A 25,650-nucleotide genomic window follows, 5' to 3' on the forward strand; every position below is an offset into this window, starting at 1 on the left:
TGACATGACAATAGGTCTTTTCAACACCAAAAATTTGAGTATTTGTCCATTTCCTTTCCTGAATTATCTTTCATTCATTTTTAAACCACAAAGGGTTAAGAGACAAGTCTTCATTATTTATGTCTGTCTTCTCAGCAATATGACCATAGAATCATATATATATATATATATATATATATATACATATATATATATTTGTTACTGAATTTATCACATCATTTCATTTCAAAATTACCCTTTAGGTTTCCCCAACTTGACTATGAACTCTGCTGAAAAAGGAATGGATGCCTTACCCATCTCCATATTCTCAAGCAGCCTGAAATACGGCAGGTGAACAATAGTCATTTGTTGAACTAAACTGAAGCTAATATATTATATGAAAGCTTAAGTCTGAAAGAAAGAAACTGAACTATCACTTAATGATGATGCCTACTATTTACACTACGGGACCTATTTTTCTTTGGTACAATAGATATTCTTCTAATTGGCTTCTGCAAACTCTTTAAAATCCCAAGTGACTACGGGTAACTGTGACACCCCTGCACAACTTCCAGCTGGTAGGACTATGCTCTAGGGCTCTAAGTCATGTTCATTGCCTCCAGTTGAGGACACTTTCACAAAGTTGCTGATATAGGTATGGTTGGTTCACATGACTATAAGATTTCACTGTATTGCCTGTGAGAAAGCCCTACAAGCCCTAAAGATCTTGATAAGATCTACTCTCTTAACTGGTCATTAGTTTGATTAAGGCCACTCATTAAGAAATTTCTGTGATTAATTCAGGCTTTGTTGATAAATGGATGGCGTAATTGAAACTTTCTGTATTCTACAATCTGACAGGGTCAGATAATGAGTTGGGAAAGACAGAAAGGAATCTTTGCACACCATGCATCCAGAAGGTGAAAGGAGACTACTATAGGATGTTCAGTTAGAAAGTAAAATGATCGTACATATGTTTTGGAACATGTTTGACATATAATACTGTCAGAAAATAAATCCAGAAGCTGGGAGATAGTAAGCAGTTTTTAAATGCCCATCAAAAGATGATAATAACAATGGGTACAAAGTTTAAGTAAAGCAAAATGAATAAACTCAAGAAATCTGCTGTACATTATATGTACAGTCAAAAATAATATATTATGCACTTAGATATTTGCTAAGAGAACAGATCTCATGTTAAGTGTTCTTTGCCACAATATAATAAAAATTTAAAAGGTGACATATATGGAGATGGGGGGTGGCGTGTTAGAGGCTAAGCAAAGCAAAGCATCTGCGAAACCTACTGGATTTCTACCAATCTACTTTCAATCAGTTTACCTTTGCCAAAGCATCTGATAGTAGAGCTGTTCACAGAGAAAGAGAAGTAGAATAGGGAAAAGTACAAGTTCATATAACTCTATCATGTGATATCCTAAAACTAGATTTAAGAGATATAAGAAGTATGAAAAAAATCTATCTTTGGGAAATCCGTGACATGGGCATTATATTCTTAATATGCTTTGCAATAACAAACAAACAAAAATCATTCTTGAGAAGCCAAAGAAACGGATTCTCTCCATTGAATTTTGACCCAGAGGAAGAAATGCTTAATGAAGAAATAGATGGGAAGCTGCATTCAGAAAATGTGATTGAATGATTGGAAAGCATTAATAATCACCACAGTTAAAACCAACAACCTGATCAGAGCAAGACATCAAAACAAGGATATAAAAACAAATAGAGCACATTCTTTTGAAAGTAAAGAGCTCCTTCTTTTCCCATCTTCCCCCAAGCTAATTCCCAGTCATCATTTTGATCCTTAAATCCCTAACACTACTTTGTGCCCCCTTCCAACGCACCCACAATAGTTTGCAACTACTAACATTAGGGTATTTACCAGCCCAATGTTTTCTATATGCCTTTCCACTAACACTGTATCTTATTCACAATTATGCCACCAGCATACATGTCAGCCATCTAGGAAACATTCAATAGATTTGTTGATTTAATCAATAAAGGTAGGAATGATTCCATGTTGTTTCTGAAAATGATAATCACCAATAATGGATGTTCCAAAAAAAAAAAAAACAAAATGTTGCCACTAAAATATTAAGTGGTTCTGTAAAGTAGTTATCTGATTAGAAGATTAATAAAGAATTAAGATTAATAAAGAAAAATGAGAAAACATTCACAACAAAGAATTATTATAGGATATTTTATAGAAAGGCCTAATACAGAATAAGAAAATCTAAACTTGGGATGCCTGAGTGGCTCAGGGGTTGAGCATCTGCTTTGGGCTCAGGTCGTGATCCCAGGGTCCTGGGATGGAGTCCCACATTGGGTTTCCTGCAGGGAGCCTGGTTCTCCCTCTGCCTGTGTCTCTGCCACTCTCTCTGTCTCTCATGAATAGATAAATAAAATCTTGAAAGAAAAAAAAGTCTAAACTCCAAATGTTTTAATTTGCTAAGATTGCTAAGAACCATTAAAAAGTCTCTTTCATTATGTGTAATAGTAGAAAAAACAGTACAAGTAGTCATTTGTGCAAGGCATTGTGGTAAATTCTGTGGAGATACCCACAAAGACGCAGCGCAATCTCTAATCCAGAGATTACAATCAAAGTGGCAAGAGTGTTCCTTTTAGGGGAAGAAGATAGGATATAAAATGTTATCTTTGTAAAATCCTTCTATAGACAATACATTCCACAGAAATACAAAGAAGAGAGGCATTATCTCCAGCTAGGAAGGCTGAGAAGAGCTCTGAGTGTTTAGAACTATGTGATGGAGGAATGAGTGACTTAAACCTTTAATGAAGACAAAAGGAGACAATCTGCTTTGATCAAAGCATTGGAAAAGAAGAAAAACACATTTCAATCTATTTTTCTCATGTACGTGTTCTTCCTAATTTGGGTGAGAAGAAGAAACAGAGGAGAATGAATACCAATGAATTAAGGATACAAATCTTTCCTCTTTAAAGCTTTTACATTCAAACACTGTTCAATACAACACTTCCCTTGAGGGAATATTTTCCCATGGGTCCAGTTTAAAGGTGACAAATTTAACAGCTGAAATTAATACAGGCATCCACAGCCTTAAAACACTAAATGAAGGGGGCACGTGGGTGGCTCAGTTAAGTGTCTGCCTTCAGCTCAGGTCATGATCCCAGGGTCCTGGGTGGAGACCCTGCATTGGGCTCCCTGCTCAGTGGGGAGTCTGCTGCTCCCTCTGCCCTAGCCCCTGCTCATGATCTCTCTCTCTCTCTCTCTCTCCCCCTCTCAAATAAATAAAAAAACCTTTAAAAAAAATACTAGATGAAGGAGACTGCTTGAGAATACTTTGAGAAGTAAATGAGTTCACTTCAGTAGGACCAGCCGGGCTCACTGTAGTGCTCTCCTGACTCAGATTTAGGGCACTTTTTGCCCTTGGATACATGGACATATTTTTGTTTCAAAGATGAGAACCTTTAGCTATGTCAGGTTTGCCAGGGCTTTTATTTTTCCTCAGCTTCAAATGAGAAGTTTATTCTTAGCAATGAATGCCTCTATTTTCATTTCTTTTCAAGAGCCAATTTAAGGTCAATATGCAAGAGGTCAACGGTTTAATATAATTTCACCTAGCTTTGTATAAAATATTTTTAAAATAGTGTTCATATTTTTTAGAACATATGATATCTATATTCAATCCCTGACAGGAGAGAAAAAGCTAAACAATTGAGCAGCTCCTATATATTTAGATATTTTCATGTTTAAAATAATGATGAAATTTTTCAAATGCATACACTTTATCTAAAATCACATTTCTTCCATAAGCCAAAATATGCCAATTAAATAGGTTTTGGGTTTTGTTTCTTTCTTTCTTTATCTTTTGCAAGATCAGGAAGTGAACATGGAGAAATGAAACTGAAGATTTCAAGTCTCTGGTACAATTTATATTAAAAAACAGAAGAGTAAAAGTATTTTTAAACGATTAAAAAATTATTATAATACAAATAGCATATTAATGAGACCAAGTGGACACTGCCTTAATTATTATTATAGTTTAATCACAAAGAGTACTATGGCAATATGAATCAATTACAAAAAACATGATAACAACCAAAAACAGGAGGGAATGTCCCTTTCTTCACCCAGGCCTCTACACCTCAAGTTTTCTGTCACTAGAATGTGTTTTCCCTTCTTCCTCTTCCTCCTTCTGACCTCAGCCACATGAGCTTCTTCCCATCCTTTCTCTTTAATGTTAAATTCTAAGGAAACTTCCTGATTATCCTATATCCCATCCTCTAGGATTTCCTACCTATGACTTAAAGCAGATATCACAAATTGAACTTATTTTGCTTTTTATCCATTTCCCACATTAAGTCAGGGAGCCTCTCATTTACCACTATAGCCCCAATACTGGAGACAATACTGAAAATGGTTTAAAAATAATTACTGAAATTATACCAAGCAACTTTTCTAACCACAATGCTCTGAAACTAGAAATTATTAACAGAAGGAAAACTGGAAATTTCACAAATATGTGGAAATTAACATAATCCTGGACAACTACTGACAGGTTAAAGGGGATTCCCAAGGAAAATCAGAAAATATCTTGAGACAAATGTAAACAAAAATAAAATATGCCAAAATATATAGGACACAGCAAGCAGTTCTAAAATACTACATTTAAAAAAAAAAAAGAAAGATCTAAAACTTTTTCTTCTCAAGGAATTAGAAACAGAAGATCAAACAAAACCCTTTAGCAGAAAGAGGGAAATAATAAATATTAGAGCAGAAAGAATGAAATAGAGACTATACACAACAACAACGAAAAAGGAAAAAAATCAATGCATCTAGGAGCTGGTTTTTTGAAAGGATAAACAAAATTGGCAAAACTTCAGATAGATTGAGAAAAGTCTCAAATAAAATTTAAAATGACAGGGGAGGAACACTGGGGTGACTCAGTCAGTTAAGTGTCTGCCTTTGGCTCAGGTCAGGATCTCAGGGTCCTGGGATCCAGCCTCTGGCTCCCTGCTCAGTGGGAAGCCTGCTCTCCGTCTGCCCCTCCTCCTGCCTGTGTGCACGCACTCTCTCTCTCTCTCAAATAAATAAATAAAATCTTTTTAAAAAATTGTTTAAATGACAGAGGAGGCAATACAACTAATACCACAAAAATGCAAAGGATCATAAGATGCTATAATGAACTATTACACACCTGTAAATGGATAACCTAGAAGAAATGAATAAATTCCTAGAAATAAATGATCCACCCAGACTGAATCATGAAGAAATACAATATCTGAACAGACCAATAATGATATGGGATTGAAGCAGCAATCAAAAACCTCCCAACAAAGCAAAGCCCAGGACCAGAAGGGTTTACTGGAAAATTCCACAAAACATTTAAAGAAGAATTAATGCCAATCCTTCTGAAACTATTTCAAAAAATTAAAGAGGAGGGAATATGCCCAAACTCATTTTACAAGCCCAGCATGACTATGATATTGAAGGTAGACAAGAATACTACAAGCAAAGAAAACTACAGGTGAAATTCCCTCATGAATATAGACCCAAAAATTCTCAACAAAGTATTAACAGGCCAAATTCAACAGCACATTAAAAAGATCATACAACGTGATCGAGTGGGATTTATCTCTGGGATTCAAGGATGGTTCGACATAGACAAATCAACAGACATTGACACACCACTTTAAACAAAAAAGATAATGATCATGTAATCCTCTCAATAGACGCAGAGAATACATTTGACAAAGTTCAACACCTTTTTGTGAGGGGTCCTCAACAAATTTGGTATAGAAGGAACATACCTGAACATAATAAAGGCCATATAGGAAAAACCCACAGCTAAAATCATTGTGAAAGGTTAAAAGCTTTTCCTCTGAGATCAGGAAAAAACAAGGATATACACTCAGCACTCCCAGTCAAGGAAGTGCTGGAAGGACCACCCAGAACAGTTAGGCAAAAAGCAGGAAGGGAGTGAGGGAAGCAGCAAGGCCTCTAAATCAGACAAGTAAAACTGACTCTGTTTGCCAATGGCATGATGTTAGATGTCAAAAATACTCAGGACTCCACAACAAAACACAACACTTGCCAGAACTAATAATTCAACAACTTGCAAAGCACAAGATCAATATGCAAAAGTCAGTTGCCTTTCTGTACATTACTAACAATCCAAAAGAAAAATTAAGAAAACAATCCCATTTAAAAAAGAGAGAAAACAATCCCATTTACAATAATAAGAAAAACAATAAAATGGATAGGAATAAATTTAACCAAGGAGGTGAAAGGTCTGCACACTGAAAACTAAATGAATCCGCAAATAAACGGAAAGACATTTCATGCTCGTGAATTGAAAGAGTTAATGCTTTTTTAAATGTTCACACTCCCCAAAGCAATCTACAGATGAACACAAGCTCTATCGAAATTTCAATGGCATGCATATGACGATGGTAAATCTGATCCTAAACTGGTGATTTTAGGTAATTTACAATCTTAAGGTCTTCTCCATGTTTCCAGGCACTTGATAAGAATAGCGACATTTGACTACCATATACAAAATTTACTCCAGGGATGTTCTATATTTAAAATACTACTCATATTTACACCAACTAAAGAAAGAAAGAGAGGAAAGCAAGTCACGTCATCAAAGCAATTATTTTTAACACCTAAAAAAAGGAATTCTACAAATTAGGCTAGAATGAGTCATAGCTAATAAAATGGAAGCCATGGACATAAATCCACAAGACAGTCAAGCAATACAACAGCAATGCTTTTTTCTTTCTTTTGACTTAAAAAAAAAAAAGTATCTTTAAAAAAAAAAAAATCAAGTCCTATTACCACCACCCGCAACAACCCTGGAGTTGCAGCTAACACCTGGATGCTGTGAGTGCAGAGGCCCTAATGTCCAACACTCTAGATTTGAAACAGACTCTTCCACCAACCACATTACTCTACGTGAATTATTTGAATTCTCTATGCCTCCATGTCCTCAGCTGTTAAAATGGGGATTATTATGATAACCGCTTTATTTTCTCATGAAGATTACATGAATTAATTTGAGTAGAGTATGAAAGGCAATACTCAGCCTGTGGTTACACCTCCAAACAGTAGCCATTATTTTTATCAGAATAGACTAAAAACCCAGGCAGGCCTGAGGTGTGTGAAAAGGGGTCATGACAACCAAAAAGAGCTCGAACACAAAGACTCAATTAAATACACCCCTCATTGAACTGCTGGCATGTACAGGAAAATGTGGAAGACAAAATGTATGACATATGACATCCCTCAAGGGATACAAAGATAAGGCATTTACAGAACCATCAGGCTACATGGAACAATTGTTCGAGATGTATAAACAAGAGGTGATGAAGTAACTTGATTACTCTCATCAGTAAACCTTTATAAGGAAAGACAAATTTGAGGTAGAATTTGAAGAATAAGTAGGCTGTTCATAAGTAGATGGGGGGGTGGCACCAGGGTGGCTCAGTGGTTGAGCATCTGCCTTCAGCTCAGGTCATGATCCCGGGGTCCTGGGATCGAGTCCCACATGGGGCTCCCTGCATGGAACCTGCTTCTCCCTCTGCCTGTGTCTCTGCCTCTCTCTCTCTCATGAATAAATAAATAAAATCTTTTTTTTAAAAAAGTAGATGAAAGTCTGGGAAATACAATGACAGGGACACAAATTTGTAGGAAAGGCAGACATTTTATGTCAATAGTAAATAATCAGATTGGTGGTGACATATGAAATATGGTAATATTAGAAATGGTAAATAAGCCCCCCAAGTAATACATGGAGACTCAATGAGTTTGTCAGTAATTCTACAACTCTATAAAATAATAAGTAACGAAAGGAATTCATTTTTTTTAAAGAGTTATGTATTTCTTTTAGGGAGAGAAAGAGAGAGTACATGAGTGGGAGAAGCAGAGAGAGTCTCAAGTGGACTCCACACTGAGCTTGAAGCCCTACTGGGGGCTTGATCCCAGGACCCTGAACCGAAACCAAGAGTCAGATGCTTAACCTACTGAGCCACCCAGGAGCCCCCAAAGGCCATTTTTAAATAGTAGCTAGCCTACTTGCTCATAATCAAGTAAAAATATTTATTATCCTACTCTGTTTTTTTGTGCTTTGAGGCAAAATCATCATCATCATTATCAAAATTATACAATTACTAGACAGTTCTCTAAGTAGAATCCATCATGTGTGTATGTATTTATATTTAGCAAAGCAGCAAAATTAAACAAAAATAAGTTACAGGACTCAATTAATACATGGATGAAGTTTCCTTCGACTTGTTGATTTCTGTCATTTACTGAGAAAGCAAGAGAAGGTAAGGAAACAAAAGGCAAATATTACATATTATGAATGAAAATAAATAGGACAATTTATTTTCAATTTTTAAGGAGCTTCCCCCTCTCCTCCAATATAAACGTATATTGGAGAAAACAGAACACTGCTGTTTCTACAGTAGATGGTAACTGTTAGGAGGACAAATCTACATACTTTTAGTTCATACTTTTAGTTTTTCCTTACACAGCAGTTATTGGCAATTATTTGTTGTTAATTATCTGACTTGGAGGATTTCATCACATAAATTAAGAAAAGACTTATAGGACCATAAGCACAAAGGAAATGAACGAGAGTGTAAGAGTTTAAGAGACAATGTACAAATTTCTTTCATCCTCAAAGAAAACCCTCATCCTCCCTTGGTGTCTACTTAGGTTTAAGAGACACTAAAACTCATGGAGTTTTATGAGAATTCCTGTTTTCTACATTTGCCATAACATCTTTATTCTGCACATAGCTAAAATGCTTCCCTGGGTATTATGTACTTCTACTTAAAGTGAGAAAGAGGAAATGGTGTCCTTTATCTAAGTCTACACTCCAGATCTCCAAGTGTTCCTGAACTTTACTCTTAGCTCAAGACTCATGTAGCTAACTCTCTAGACAATGTCACCACTTGCATGCCTAAGAGTAAAACCAGGCTTAACACATTAAAAAAATAAAAATAAAAACAAAAGGGAAGAAAGTCCTGCATCTTCATCCATCTCCCTACCATTCTTTCAATTGTTTAGGACAACAAACAACATCATTTTGTGTTTCTCTCCTGCTCTCACACCTTGCATCTTACTCATGATCAAGTCCGGTCAGCTCTATCTTCAAAATATAAACTGGGCCCAACTGATATCACCTCCACAACTACAACCCTAATTCAAGCTACCCACATCTCCTGCAAGGACCACTGAACCAGTTTCCGATGGGGCTTCTCTTGTTTTACTGTCCACTCAACCCTTTCTGTCTGTCCCTATAGACTCTTACAATACTCACATATCTATGCTTTGACTTACCTACTGCTCCCTTCACTCAGGTTGGAAAAGTGAACAAACTCTTAAAAAAAATTTTAGGGGATTGCGCAGTGTCAGGAGAGACACAAAGTCTTGCTTAATTTCACCACCGAAGAGCTACGATTCCCTTTCCATCCTTCTTTTCACTAAAAAAAAAATGTGTCAAATGAAAAATTAACCATCTGGATAATGGGTTATCTCACATGTATCATCAATGCCCTCTTAGTTATGAAATATAATGCCCCTTCCTCAGTTTTCATTTTCCTTGTTCTCCCTATACTCCTATTTTGAATCTGTTTCTTTTTCCATTTCTTTCTCTTTTAATTTCTCTCCTCTCTAATGTTGAGAATCATCATGTAGGTTGTCAATCTACTTCCCTGATCATTTCTTTCCTCACTGCATCCTTCTCCTGTTCTCAAAAAAAGTTATACAAATCTATTTCCTTAACACATCAGACTTAATTTGCACCTACAATTTCAACTGTCCCCATATTTTGTGTGTGATTATGGAGGCCTGGAGTTGGGGAAAGATCTCAGGAGCAGGAACATGCACACATATCCCAATTTTCCACCTTGCCACCTATTCGCATCATTTTTACATAGCCGTATTTTTTCAGATGTAATAGGTAACCCAAAAAGTACGTAAATCATTTTCCATAGCCAGAGACCTATTCTAATCATTCTATGTCTGCTTTCTATCTCTAGAACTGGTGCTGTTAACTCAGGCTCCAGTTGTCTCTAATGATTACCTCTCTCTAATGTCCCATATCCAATCAGTGACTTTTCCATTTCAGTGCCTCTTACAGCTTCCCATTTCTTTCCATTGATGCCCAGGACCTTATCACTTCTCACCTGGATTACTTCACTAGAATTATAATTGGTCTCCAGGTTTCAGACTCTTCTCTTCACTCTCCATCTTCCTTCCTATTGATAGATTAATCTTCCTAAAAGACCTACAACACATTTTCCATCATGTCATTTCCCTGTTCGAAAATCTTCAGTGAGCAAGAACACGGAAAAATGAAAATAGATAGTTTGCTTGGGAGAGGGACTGAGGAACAAGTTAGTTCTTTTCTTTCTAAATTCTACATTATTTTCATATTGTTGCTTTGTGTGATCAGTATAATAAAATTAATTGCCTAGAATTTAAAATTCAAGTGACCTCTACAATATGTTTCCAACATCCTTTTTGCACTTCGTATTAAACTGCTTCATAAAATAAAACTTCTGCTCTCCCTATGCTCTATTCTCAAGCTATGAAAATTATATCTGGGAATTATCCTACAATTAAATTCCACTACTCTATAAATTTCTTAATTATATTAACTGGAAATAATTACCTTTTACACAAAACAAACCTAATTCCTTATAAGAGTCAATCATTGGACCCTCAGCATTTAAGCTTTTTATTGGCATTTATGTTCTCGCTTTTATTTGTACTTTTTCTTCAGATTGAAAGAAATATCATTAATAACAAGGATTGTTCCTCTCCTTTGAGATGGACACCACAGGAACCTGAAAACACATAGTAACTTGAAAATATTTAATAATATTTATTATTTAATTACGTAAATGATCAAATGTTTCAAAGGCAACAAGGTATTTTTCTAATGGAGTAATTTTGCTTTTGTTTTAAAATTAAAACCAAAGCAGAGAAGTGTTGCCTTTGGAGACCCTTCCCATAAAGCCAGCATTTTACCCATTGTTCAATCCACTGTGAAGAGATTGAGCATAAATGTGACATATCCACGATAGCAACTTATTTATTCAGTATAAATGAGATACTTTCCTCTCATCCAACGAAATTAGAAGGTGCCACGCAGCACCCGGCTCTCCAACTTTCCCTAATGGTGGAAGGAATACGAGCAACGCTCTGACCGTCCCTTTGCTTGGCTTTGTCTTCATGTGTGCCACTCAGACACCAACACTCACTCGAATTATTATCATTGTCGAGTGTGGATGGGAGAAATTCACTGGAGCCACCATTAATGCTTTTTTAATGAAATATTAAATTGCTGTGGCACAGAGTGTATGGAGTGCAACAGCTTAACAGCAGCCTAAGGGGGGGGGGGGCTTGTAAACACATAAATAATGAGGACATCATTTCTCTTTTCCCTTCTTTTCCAATGAGTCAACTAAGCTGGATCAAAGAAAGCAAATGAATATATCTAGTTTCTTGGACAGATTAACTGATATTTTTACTACACATTTAATCCATGTTTCACCGCAGTAAGCAATTCAGGCGAAGATCTGATTACTCTATTTATCATTTGATACTCTACAAAAGCTGAAAATTACACTCATTCTAAATCTTATGTTAGCTGGCAGTAAACATAGCTCAGAGCCGGCCAACGGGCTGCTTATACGATCCTGGTAAATTACCAGAGAATGCAAAATACTCTTCTGGCCTCTGCTTTCCACCCCCGTTGATGGCAGCCTTAAGAGGAAGTGGCAGTTCAACCACCATCTCAGCCACCAGTTTTTGCTTCTGTTAGTTTTTACTTGAGAAAAATGATAACTGGAACAATTACGTATTGAATAGATCTCCTAAGTTCAAGGCACGTACTAAAGCTGGGGAAATAGAGGTTTCAGTGCCAGGGTCTTATACCCATGACAACTAGAGCAACCACTGAATTCCCTCAAAAAAAAAAAAAAAAAAAAAAGAGTTGGATCCAATTACATAGGATAGTATTTACTTTATGGTTTTTTAACGTGAACACAATGAATAGCAAATTTATAAAATAGAGAAAATTTCTATTTAATTCTCTCTGTTCATGCTGACCTTGCAGTAGTAGATTACAAACTCCTAAGGGAAAGGTGCTTTTCAACTCTATTTCCTACCACTGCAACCCTTAAGTACATAAAAGAAACTCAATACACTTTCAAATTCTACCATTACATTTTGATTCCAAATAAAGTGCTGCTGCCAGTCACAGATATTTGTGAGGTTATTTGTTGGATGAACAAATGACATCTATATCTCAGAGCAATCGTGTTACTTCTCTAGATTGTCAATCTCCATTTGTTACCTTCGTCCAAAGATATCTCTCCCCGCTGCATAAAAGAGGTGTCTGGCTTTGTGGCACCAACTGCTACTGCAGAATCTGGGGATATTGGGGATGGTGACTGGCTGATTTTTTGCTTCTGTTTCCCAGTGCTCTTATTTGCTTCCAATGAAAATCTCCCTCAAGATGTCCTTCAGAAATGCCATCTTCCACTCCCTCGTGGTTTTTGCCATTGACATCAGCCTACATTGACAGATGGTGCCTTAAACTGATTTTATTCAATGCATGGAACACATATTCTTCCGGGACCTGGACGCTGATCTCAATAAAGTAAGGCTTTAAAAAAAAAAAAAACACTGAAGAAAAGGCTCTCCAGTGGTAGGCTTGAGTCCTATTATCTACTGAGAAGACCGACATGTTGCCAGTGCTCTGAAAAGCTTCAGTTGGATTTACAAATGGATCCATGATTGTGACTATTGATCTTTATCTATTTAATCTCCCATTTCTTTCCAAAACTAGATTCTATGAAACTGAGGTAGAGATAGTAATGAAAACACACTTCCATTTCCCACTGGATGGCTAAATGTAGGCCTCAAATTTATTACTGATCTTCTCATCATCCAATGCAAATACGGAAATTGAATTTATAGTGTTCATAAGAAAAAGAATAGCTTTTCTTGAGAGAAGCAAGATATCCCTATACAGTGTCCTGAGAATATTTCTTCCATTGGTTCTCTTAAATGGATCCTTGTATGATACCACAAATACTGGTTGAACCCTGCAAATATAAATTATGTACCCAAAGTTTATGTGGGCTCAAAGTAAATTGCTTTGAGTTTCATTATTTGTATTGGCATTTTTGGCTTTGTATTCCCTCCTCCATCACTTATGATACTATATGGCACAGTGCTGCCCGTTCTCAGTTTCAGTCCAAATTAGGGCAGAGCCTTTTTCTGTTTTTTCACTGCCATATTACTAGCACCAAACCAGTGCCTGGCACATAGTCAGCTCATTAACATTTGTTGAACAAGCAAATGAAATTTGTAACTTGGAGTAATTATATAACTTCTTTATATAGTAATCTCCATTTGTTACTTTTACCCAAATATATCTAAATCCCAGGATTATTTCTTCCCAGAAGTCTTTGACTCATTCCAATTTTCACATAACCAGAAATAGTAATATCTTCCAGATTTCTATTATTTGTAAAAATAAAATTATTTTCAGTATTTTACCTTATTATTCAACATGCTACAAAATAGCAGACTCCTTATTGTTAGGTTTTAGGCCTCAGGGTGCTGGGTGAGGGAGGTGGGAAATGTATAGGTAAATAAATCAAAGAAGTTCAAATCCGTGTAATCTGAAAAAAATATATGTAACATCTATGCTATACTCATAACAATTTATTACAAAACACATTTAAACAACTTTAAACTAATAACTAGAATGCAGACTCTAGACAAGTAGATGAAACTAACTAACAACTTTAATCCTGAGTAGATCAGTAAGAATTCAGCAATCCAGAAGTTGCTCTACATAGATGTGGGTGAGTGTGTGTATATATATATACTTCTGAAATCTAGAGATTAAAAATTTTCAGTTGCTAGAATCACCTTGAGATTTAATCCTGAATCTGATCGATTAAAAGTTGCAATGGCCTAATTTGCTTTCCTATCACAAAAGTTATAAGATTCTGAGGCATCTGAGTGGCTCAGCTGGTTGAGTGTCCTACTCTTAATTTTGGCTCAGGGTATCATCTTAGGGTCATAAGCTTGAGCCCCACACCAGCTCCACACTGGGTGTGCAGCCTGCTTGGGATTCTCTCTCCCCCTCTCCGTCTACCTTCCCTACACCCTCTCTCTCCCCTTCTCTAACAAAACAACAACAACAACACCTATAAGATTCTACTGTGCTCAAGCAGGGTTTTCCCGCCCAAATTTTAGAGGGGAAAAGAAAGATTTAAATTTCAAGTGCAAAGACAGAAACGGGCCACATATTCATCCACAATGTTCCTTAACTCTTTTAATAATCCCATTTTACTCCAATCACTTTAGATCTACACTGCAGGAAAAATCTCCTATCTAAATTTGACCCTTACTTACCCTTCTCTCTCTCTCCTACTCCAATTGATCAGGCTCAGTTCAATAACAGCTGTAGAATATCAATTTTTAAGAGCTGATGGGTTGGGAATTTACCAGAGTAAATCTCACCGGACACAGTATTACTCCTACGGTGACCCTATCTAAATGTTCTTTAGTGTTCCTGTCTCAAAAAACTCATTTCTGGTGAAGGCTAAAGAGAAAGAATTCTCATATTCCAGCTCTAGATTTCCTATCTGGATAGTTTTATTTATTGAACTTATTTAATTTATCAAACAAAATAAAACAAAGCAAAAAAAAAAAAATCTGGTTGCCAGCTGGCAGCCATAAATTTCAAATAACAACTCAAATTACTATAATTTAATATATTTTGCGATTCATCATTCAACTGTCCTTACTCATCATACTGCATTTTATAAAATTTTGTGTATGCTTCCTAGACATGTATTAGAGTGATTATAAATGAATTAAACATTATTAATCCAAGACTGTAACTGGCTACTATCTGATGCTGCTTAGTGACTTAATTATGTTAGACAGACTAAATTGTCTCAAATGAACCTTCACAAAGGTCCTTAATAAAATAAAACAGTGATTTTATTTTGTGCTATCTACCTTCTGCCAGAAGGTTCTCTAGGGGCTTCTGCAGTTTTCTTTTCTTTCCTATTAGCTAGGAAGCACAATCTAGTAAGCCTGTGAACCTTGCAGGAGTTTGCACTGAAAATATTTCTCACTCTTTGACAAGCACTAGGGTAAGATTTGGGGCTGCTGTGTAAGCAGCAAGATTTAGCGGTTTTCTCTTGAGGGAGCTGGTTACTAAAGTGGCTTAGAACGCCTTAGGAAAGAAAGAAAGGAAGAACTTTCACATTGATAGTGTGTGGAGGGGATAACTTTGTATAAAATTTTGAGCCGAGCGGATATTTGAAATAGAGAGGAAATTTCCAAAGTAGAATTTTAAATGTCAGCAGATTCATAGAGGAACTGCCTCAGACAGCAGGCTGTAAAAGACATTAAATTTTAAATAAGGGGTTACATTGTTCCTCCAGTTTGCTTTGTGCAATACCAGAAGTTCATGAGCGAGGGTAGGCGATCCGTCTATTATTTTTAAGACAGAGCATATTAGCCGTGACTTCACTCAGAAGGAGGCCCCTCACCTCACCCATGAGAGGTGCGGTGAGAGGTTGAATGTGCACAAAGTATTTCTCATTCCCACAGCAGTTTTGACAGGCAGGTCAAATACGTGAGAAAGGATAATGGCATAATAAAGTTACTACACTTCTGAGCAAGATGTGCAACGTAGCAGTCAAAGTGGGGCTCTTTGCGGGAAAGTAGCAGACAAAAGTGGTTCTCTGTAGGAAAGGACAGCCTGGGACAGTGGAAGCTCTCTAGACTAGTTGCTGCTATTCTTAGTCTTCTCACAGTATGAAATCCATGCTCAGTGGAGCCAGGCCATTGTATTTAGGAGGATTATTTATTTCTCCTTCCCCTGCACATTCCCCAAAAGAACACACCGCATGCACACCAACAATACAGAACTCTCGTATTTAGAAACTCTTCCATTTCCAACAGTCCTTCCTTACAGAGTACCAAATCACATTGGGACTTTCCAGATGTTTTATAGTCCTTTTGTTTCTGAGTATCATCCCCTTGTGTGGAGCGCAATGATGCTGACAGCAAAAACTATAAATAAGAATTCCCTTCATTGTCATTGAAATTTTGAGTCCTTGCAACGCATACCTTAGCTTCTATCAGATAGATATCTATCAAGAATATATATCCAAGTTCTATCTTGAGCTTTGCAGACTTTAGTTGGTTGACAGTGACAAACATAAAGAGCATATTAAATCTAAATGCATTTAGGGCACCTGCGTGGCTCAGTGGTTGAGCATCTGCCTTTGGTTCAGGGCGTGATCCCGGGGTCCTGGGATCGAGTCCTGAATTGGGCTCCCTGCATGGAGCCTGCTTCTCCCTCTGCCTGTGTCTCTACCTCTCTCTCTCTCTCATGAATAAAACATAAAATCCTTATAAATAAGTAAGTCTAAAAGCATTTAAAAATTAGCCAAGTAAGTAGCTTCAGTGAAAGCCGCACATTTTGTATGTTTTCCTTAAAGAAAGGAAAAAATATATAAATATGGTTTAGTCCACATAGGTGAAGTAGGAAGACACCAATGAGGGAGTAAAGAGCTTCTTTCCAGCCAAATGGGAAAAGCATTAATAAAGAACTCACCAAACGTTAAACACTATCAGTGCTCAGGAAAGACGTAGGAGGGATTCAGAATTAGGCCCTTGGGGGAGATATAAAAGAAAAAGAAAGTTGAGACAGTATAAAGAGAAGTGAATTTTCAAAAAAACATATTGTCGGAAAGCAACAAGAAGTACTTTTGTTTCAAAATGTGTACCCTCCAGGAGTCATCCCTGGTGCAGAACCTTTGAGTACCCAATGCAAAAAACAATGGGCCTTGAAAAAGAACTCTCGCCACCTCAACAACTAGAACCAACAATCAATTTACAGGAATAACCTGAAAGAAATTTCCATCAAGATCTGATGAATTGGAGTAGACATCAATCATCCCATTTGCCAAAAACAGAGCAAAGGGGCTAGCCAGAAACCAAGTTGGAAGCACATGTTCTTGTGTGCTCCCAGTATTTCTCAAGCAGGCAAATGCAAAATCTGTGAATAATACAAGTCATCTCTTTCATGGCTTCCAAACGACTAGAGAATTGGTCACACACCTCTTCTGTAATTACTTGGATCCTCTATTTCTATATCCATTCTGAAGTGGATTCTCCCAGAAAAGTGGTAAGAAAGTACATAGGAGAAGGAGAATGGATGAAGTACCGACCAGCCTGTGAAAGTGTAGATACCAAACATAAAACTTTTAAATGGAGTGACAGAGGAATGCAAGCTAGAAAGCTCGGTGCCATCCGTGCGATTTAGAGATTATAGTTTTTCACGTACACTTCCTCATGGAAGTGTCATAAAACCAATCAAAAGAGATAGATTCGGGGGTACATGAGGCTAATATAACTGTAACAGATGAACATGTTCTTAGGTTGGACTAACAGCAACGCACATTAATGTGTATTCCTGATATTTTTCTACCAGTGAAGTGGATTCAATTCTTCCCCAGGTGAACTGAAAACAAGATTAAGTATTCAGACTTTTGGAAAACTTCTGGTCTAGAGAGCCCTTTTCTCCTTAGACAATAAAATAACAGAAAATAGCAATACTATAAAAATAACAATAATAAAACTCTCCTGAATAAACACTGAAAGATAAGGTGAATTTTAGTTCGTTCAAAATTCTGTTTGCGATCATCAAAATTTGTGGGTTTGTAATGCAAAAATAAAGCCAGTGTCAGGCTTTGTATAGGAAATTCTTCACATAGAATGTTACTGATTTTTATTCCATTGGAAAAAAGAAAACAACACAAACAAGGAGGTATTAGAAAAGAGAGTGTGCTTAGACCTAAAATGTCTCAGATATCCTTGTACGTGTCAACATCAACCAAGCAGAAGACTCTGGTTTATTAAATCTCTCTCCTTAAAGAAGACTTTGTTTAAAGTTGAGGCAATTGTAAATACAACTCCACTACTTTAATGGGCTCTTAAGGAAAAAAAATAATTAACCAAAGAAGATTAGACCCTCTTACTCTCCTACCTATACCCTGGCACTCCCTCAACACACACACACTCTCCAATTTTTTTTTTTTTTCACTTTTATTAAATAACTGCACCCCATAGACATTTGTTTTCCTTTTTCATGTTTTTAAATATTTAATCTGACTGATTCATAAAGATAAATGGGGAGAATTTAAAAAGGCCAACTGAAATTAGCCCAGGAGCCATTTGCCTATTACAAGCCACATGTGTTACAGATAAGTTCTTTAGTCTACTCTTTGAATCTTTAATTTGTTAGAATAAACATTACATTTTTACATATTCAAATCTAATTATCTTTCCCATCAAGATTTCACCTTTATTGTTAAGCTTAGATTATTCTTTCTTAATTGGTGATACTATATTGGACAATTATTACACAATAGGGATGAATTTAAAAAAAATAATCATTAGCAGCCCTCAGAAAATGCTATATAACGAATATATTCTACTGTTAATTGCTAAATACAGGGGGAAATCAAGAATTCTGTCTTTTCTGTAAAACTCTCTCTCAAAGTAACCAAATTGCTGCTGTAGGAAAATGTCTTTCATGAAAGGTTTATGGAATTAGAATATTACCATTTTTGCAACCTTTAACTGGATGATGGATCTAGGCAATGATGATCAATACATAATAACAAGAAGAAAACATATTTTGTACTTCCATTAGAAGCACACCATGTTATCTACAAAGTAGTATTGACCAAAACAAAACAAAACAAAAAAAAAAAAACAGAACCTGAATCTGATCCAGCTTCTATCTTCAACTGAGAATCTGCAGGAAGTAACACTTAAGAAAACATGTTAAATGAAAACTATACAAGAAAAAATGACCCAATTTCTTCAATAATTAAAGTATAAGGACAAATAAGAGATATATTAAAAATCGATGAGGTATATTAACCAAATACAATAAATGGATTTTATTCCTCTCTGATTTAAACAAATACACTATTAAAAGTATTAGCACAGTAAATATGAACACTGGACATTTAATGACATTGACAATGACATGAGACTCATTACACTAAATTCTTTCTATATTTGTTTATGCTTGGAAATTTCCACAATAAAATGTAGAAAGCAAACTAGCTCCTGTGCTATAGAAACTGTTACAAACAGATGGGTACACTTTTAAGTGAACGCATTTCAACTTGTTTTGTAAAACCAGAAAGGTACAAACCAAAAACAGAAAACCATCTGAGCACCAAATTACTGATGTGCATTTTCTTACCTCCCACTAATAAGACTCTTTGCCATTAATATAACGGTTTCCAAGAGCATTCTAGGCAAAAATAAAGACAATTCAAAGGGCCTGAGGCAGGAATAAGTCGGCCTGATTAGGGAATAGCAAGAAGATTGTTCAAGAGGCAGAGTGACCGGAAACGAGGTCTGAGAGGGGGCACAGGCTAGAACTTGAAGGCTTCCTTGGACACGAACAGGGTTTTTATCTCTAAGTGTAATGGTGAAGCCATTGGACAGTTCTGAGCATGCAAGTGACATGAGTTCATTCAAAAGTGCTTGGACTATCATGTGGAGAACTGATAAGGGAGCAAAAAGACTAGAAGTGGCCGGGGGGCGGGGTGGTGGAGTTTCCAGTTTTCTTCATTAAACCAGGCTAGAACTGATGATGACTTCATTCACCATGGTAGCTGTGGGTCTTAGGCAGAAAAGGTTGGATTCAGGATCGATTTTGAAGAAAGCATCAACAAGATGACACATGGATCTGGAATGTGAGAATAACACGAGAGTCAAGAACGACTTTAAGGTTTTTATCCTGAACAACTGAGTGAGAGGTAATGCCAGTTAATGAGCTTTTGGAGCCAGTGAGGAGATCATGTGCGCAAGGAGATGCTGTGCTCAATTTCCAATATCTCTTAGGAAACCAGCAGAAAAGGCAAGGAAGCAGGTGGGTACACAAGTGTGAGCCGTGAGTGAGGAAGCCTGGACTAGAGATATAAATCAGAAAATCAGGGACACCTGAGGGGCTCAATGGTTGAGCATCTGCCTTCGGCTCAGAGTGTGATCCTGGGGTCCTGGGATCAAGTCCTGCATCGGGCTCCTTGCGTGGAGCCTGCTTCTCCCTCTGCCTGTGTCTCTGTCTCTCTCTCTCTGTGTCTGTCATGAATAAATGAATAAAATCTTTAAAAATAAATAAATAAATAGATAAATCTGAAAGTCATGGAATGTATTGTATTACATTAAAGAGTCTGAAAATCTGATGAGTTGCAGGAGACAATGGAAGAATTTTAAGCAGGGAGGAGATATACCAACAATTCTAATTATGGCAGTCATGCCTCCTAGCCCCTTGGCTTCTGGAGTGTGGGGGATAAGCAGCCTGTGTAAGGGGCCAAAGTATCCCTATTCTCCTGATATAATTACTTAGTACAATTAGGTTTTGAAATAATAAATAAATAAGACCTAAATCAATAGTGTAATGTATTATGTTTATTGATAGGAAGAATCAATATTATCAAGATGACAGCTCTCCCCGAAATAACTTGTAGACTGAATGCAACTCTCATCAAAATTCCAACAGTCGTTCTCACAGAAATCAACAATGTTGACATAAAATTCAGACATGAGAGTACAAGACAATTCTGAATAATATGTAGGGAGGCACTCACTCCATCGGATACCAAGAATCGCTATAAAATTATGGCAAGCAAAAGTTTGGATATTGGTGCAAAGAGGAAATAAATATATCAAGAAACATAAGAGAGAGCTTAGTAATGAGGCCTGTCACCAATCGGTAAAATACCAAACAAGTGGCTCCGTCTATCAGCTAAGAATCGCATGGTGGGCATTACATACTTCACACCTAATATTTCATTAAATATTTCACACCTGATATTTTACATCTATTATTTATGTAATCTCTTCAATAACCTATGAAGCAAAGACTATCATTAATCCCACGTCATTGATGATGAAACTTCGGCACAGAGAGGTTCCATAACTTGGACAAAGACTCGCTACTACTAAGTGGCAGTTAGCATATCCATGGAGTAAAAACGTTTAATCCCTACCTCGCACACAAGAAAAATTACCTTTACGTGGATTAAAGATCCAAAAATGAAGAGCAATACCACACGTTTTAGAAAGAAATATTTTGTTCAACAAATATTTTCTTAGCCAGAACAGAGAAGGCATGACTCTAAAGGAAAAGAGGGATATATTGATGACATTCAATATAAAAGCTTTTACACCCAGAGACAAAATAAATGCACCAAATCCACCTCTAGCAAAGTAAAAAGGCAACCAGACTGGGAGAGGATATTTATAATCAAGGCTGATCTTCAGCCAGTATGCACTGGGAAAATCAGAGCTTTATCTGAAATAATTTAAGTTACCAGTTACGATTAATAGCAGTTGCTCTGAGCTTCCCTAGGACGGCTTCTCCCGGCCTTCTCAGCTCCTTCTGGAGCTCCCAGACTTGTGCATAATCTAGAAGAGGGCCTTAAATCACTCTTAGCAAACTGACGTTTATTATTTTAGCTTTTAACTCACGTAACCAATAAAGGGAGAGGAAATTACAGAGAGCAGCTGTGTCTATGATATTAGATCAAAAATAAAAAAAACATCGGTATGAAGTCAATGTCAAAACATTTAACGTGGTGAGTACATGGTTCTTTACTATATCAGTTTTCATATGTGTAAAATATGTATAATTAAGAGTAAGGATTGAGCAAGAAATGAGAATTACATATCATATACCAAAAATGATCTTTGTTTCTAGGTTTTGACCCTGGAATAGCATTGGAGGGCTCAACCTCCAAAAAGTAACAAGCGATATAGTCATGTAATATCTAAAGTTTCCTACAAACTAAAGCACTAGTGTTCCAGAAAAAGACCTCTCATTTCATCCTGTCTCAAGGAATATCAATCACCTTCTCCCTACAGAGACCCCTTTCCTCTGTGATCAATGAGTGTATTTACATAGCCTTGGTTTTGTGTCTAGCTCATGCTCTATACCAACTCTTTACCCACCTTTATTCCTGGTCACAGCAATCAGAAACCAGAAAGAAATAAAAGACATTCAAATGGGTAAGGAAGAAGTAAAACTTTCACTATTTGCAGGTGATGTGATATTATATACAGAAAAACACTAAAAACTCCACCAAAAAACTACTAGAACTCATAAACGAATTCAGTAAAGCCATGGGATATAATAATCAATGCGCGAAAATCTGTTGTATTTCTATACATTAATAATGAGGCAGCAGAAAGACAAATTTTTAAAAATCCCATGTACAATTACACCGAAAATAATAAGATATCTTATGTGAGGTTTAAGACGGTGAGGTGACGCAGTAAAAATTCAAGCTACAAAAAATAGTTTTCATCTGGCTCTTCTCTTGTTTCAACTAAAAATTTCAGATACTTTTCATTTTAAATTACGCTGGCACTTTTTAGTTTTAACCATTTCATTTAATGTTAGAAGTGAACTACTGGCTTTGGGCAGCGTATGTTAAACGGGTAGAAATTTGACAGTTATATATAGACTTTAAAGGACGATGCCATTCTGCAGTATGAGTAATTCCTCTTATGGAATCTCACTTTTGAAGTCTGAACTAGTTTCTGCAATTTAAGTTTGTATTACTCCTGTGAGGTTTTATCACTAAATTTAGTAAATGCTATTTTGGTAACAGAGCAGCTTTTAACTCTACTAAAATCAATACTCACATTCAACTGGAACAGATTTTTTTTTTTTTTTTTGGTCTGGGGGCTCTTTAATTTTTTTTTTTTAAATAACAGTGGCTTTAGCTATTCAGCATTCAATCTGTGACTTATGCACAGCTTCCTACTTCACCTGATGCAAAAAGAAAGCCAAAATGTTAAAAATCAGACCCCTCAACACTTTGAAGACACAAAGAGCTTCCTTCCTCCGAAACAAAAAAGAATCTGGGCACAATAGCTTTACACTGTGTACAGCCTGCTGACCTACACGAGAGCCACATGTGAGGAGCCAACTGGCTGAAGGAAACTAAGGACACATACTGACTGATTTATCCTGAGATATTCAATGCCAAGTATAGCACTTCTCTTAAAATGTGTGATGCTGGAGGATGTTAATATTTCCTATATAAATAGGGCATTTATAAATGACGATTTAAGCACTGAAAAAAAAGAAAAGAGTTGTAGTATAAATGTAAGAGTCAACTCTTACATCTTCCAACGGAGAGATTAAGGATTGCATTCACAGATGTTTTCAATTAGCATAACATTGAAATATCAATCATATTTAACTTGGAAATTCACAAGTTAATATCTATATATTAAATATCTATGTGCATTAAGTAGACATCCATAGCCACTATGAAGACTAATGTAAGCATGATTTTATATTCTAAAAACACATATCAACTGACAGAGGGGAAGGCAGTCCATATACCATCTGTTCCTTGACAGGAGGCTGGTAGCGTGTATCTAAAATTTGCTACAAAGACAACTGAAAGTTAACCCTAACTATGGAATTTATTACCTCAAATTTAGGTACATGGAAATAGGAATGCAACCTATTTTAAGTATAGATAGATAGATGATACAGTTCTTTATTATATGGCCTACACAGGTAGAGATACCCAAAGTGCCTTGGGGAGCAGTGGTGAAGGGTGGGCATGCTAGGATAAGTTCATACATATCGCCAGAAAAACCACCAGTTGCCTACGTTCCTTTTGAAGTTCCAAAGGATGCTTTAATAAAACTTGAGTGAGAGTGGGGGTGGCCCAGGCACAGGTGAGCGGCTTCGCTGTGGCTGTTCACTGCACACCATGATTGAGAGTAGGGAAGACCGTGAGGGAACTGACCCACTCAGTCTGACTGGTAATGTCAGGATGCTGGGACCGCCATGGGCTGTGGGAGGCAGGTTAACCATGAGAGCTAAGTACACATCATTACCAGAAAGGAAGCAGATTCAGCTACACTCACACGAATCCTTGGCCATGCCTAATGGACACTGGCGTTTCTAGGGGTCACTGAATGTGGAATAGGTTGGGTCACTGCTATGTAATAGGGGACAGAAATGAGAACGCTTGGAGCTGAAAAGATTAACTGGGGTGACTTTTTGGGATTTCTACAACCCGTGTTAACTCTAAACCGGCATCTACAGCTACTGCAACCTGAGGGAAATGGTAGTCGGGAGTGTAGACGCTGATCATGTTAATCCAACCAAGAAAGTAAATCTAGAACAGCAGAAGCGCTTCACAGGAGTGAGAGGAATGTACCTCAAGTGATGGGGAAAGAAGAAAACCATCACCTATGGCAGCTGCAGTACCAACAGCTGTAGGATGACCGCATTTCCCCACCGATCCTCTAGTTTTAAGGTTGGTTGGTTTAAATAAAATAAAACTGAACAGCAACTTGAGGAAATAATCACAAGCTGTAGTGAACTTCATGTACAATGTGGGTAGATCTAAGTGGAATAGGGGGCGAACTAAAAGGGACATAAGACTCCACTTAATCTGAGACCTGAACACGGTCAGTGTGCTGTAGACAAATGTGGTGTCCCCATCTCTATGATGAAAGCCAATTTAGGAAAGTGTAGGAGGCTGCTTTGCCCATTGGGAGTGATGGGCCAGGGAGTGAGCCACCCCTGGAAAGAGCTCTCAACAAAGGACTCTTGGGAAGCGATTACGAACATCTAGTCATCCTCTCTACTAAGGTAGGATCATTCTTTATTCTTAGAAAAAAGGGGGAGGTGGGCTTCCCTGAGATATAATCCTTATACCTATTTAACATATAATTTGCCTAGTTATAGTATACAATTTAAAACGTATAATTCAGAGGTGCCCGGGGGGCTCAGTGGTTGAGCATCTGCCTTCAGCTCAGGGCGTGACCCTGGAGCCCCAGGATCAAGTCCCACATTGGGTTCCCCGCAGGGAGCCTGCTTCTCCCTCTGTCTGTGTCTCTGCCTCTCTGTGTCTCTCATGAATAAATAAATAAAATATTTTTTAAATAAATAAAAGGTATAATTCAATGATTTTTATTATATTCACAGATTATGTACAACCATGACCTCAATTAATTTTAGAACGTTTTCATCACCTCAGAAGGAAACACCGTACTGGTCAGCTATCCTACCTACCCCTCTGCCCCAATCCCTCTTCCAGTCCTAAGAAACCACTAATTCACTTTTTATCTCTATCGATTTACCTATTTTTGGACATTCTGTGTAAATGGAATCATATAATATGTGGTCCTTGTGACTGGCTTACTATTTAGCATCATGTTTTCAAGGTTCGTCCCTGTTGTAGCATATGTATCAGCGCTTCATTCTTTTTTATGGGTGAACATTGTCTGACATTTTACTTTCTGTCTGTGTCTCCTGTCTCTTTGTTCCTCAATTCCTCTTTGACTGCTTTGTTTCGCAATAAGTAATTTCTGGTGTAGCATTTAAATTTTTTAATTGTATTTTCACCACTTTTTTTTAGTTATTTCCTTGGTTGTTGCTCTATGCCTTTCACTACACAACTTGTCAAAATCAGCTTCAGATGTGTGCTAATATAATTGCAGTGAATTATAGAATTGTGACTCCTACGTAGCTCTATTCCCTTATTTTCTCTCCTTTT

Source organism: Vulpes lagopus, chromosome 11 (assembly GCF_018345385.1).
Source record: "Vulpes lagopus strain Blue_001 chromosome 11, ASM1834538v1, whole genome shotgun sequence".
In the NCBI taxonomy this organism is placed as follows: Eukaryota; Metazoa; Chordata; class Mammalia; order Carnivora; family Canidae; genus Vulpes; species Vulpes lagopus.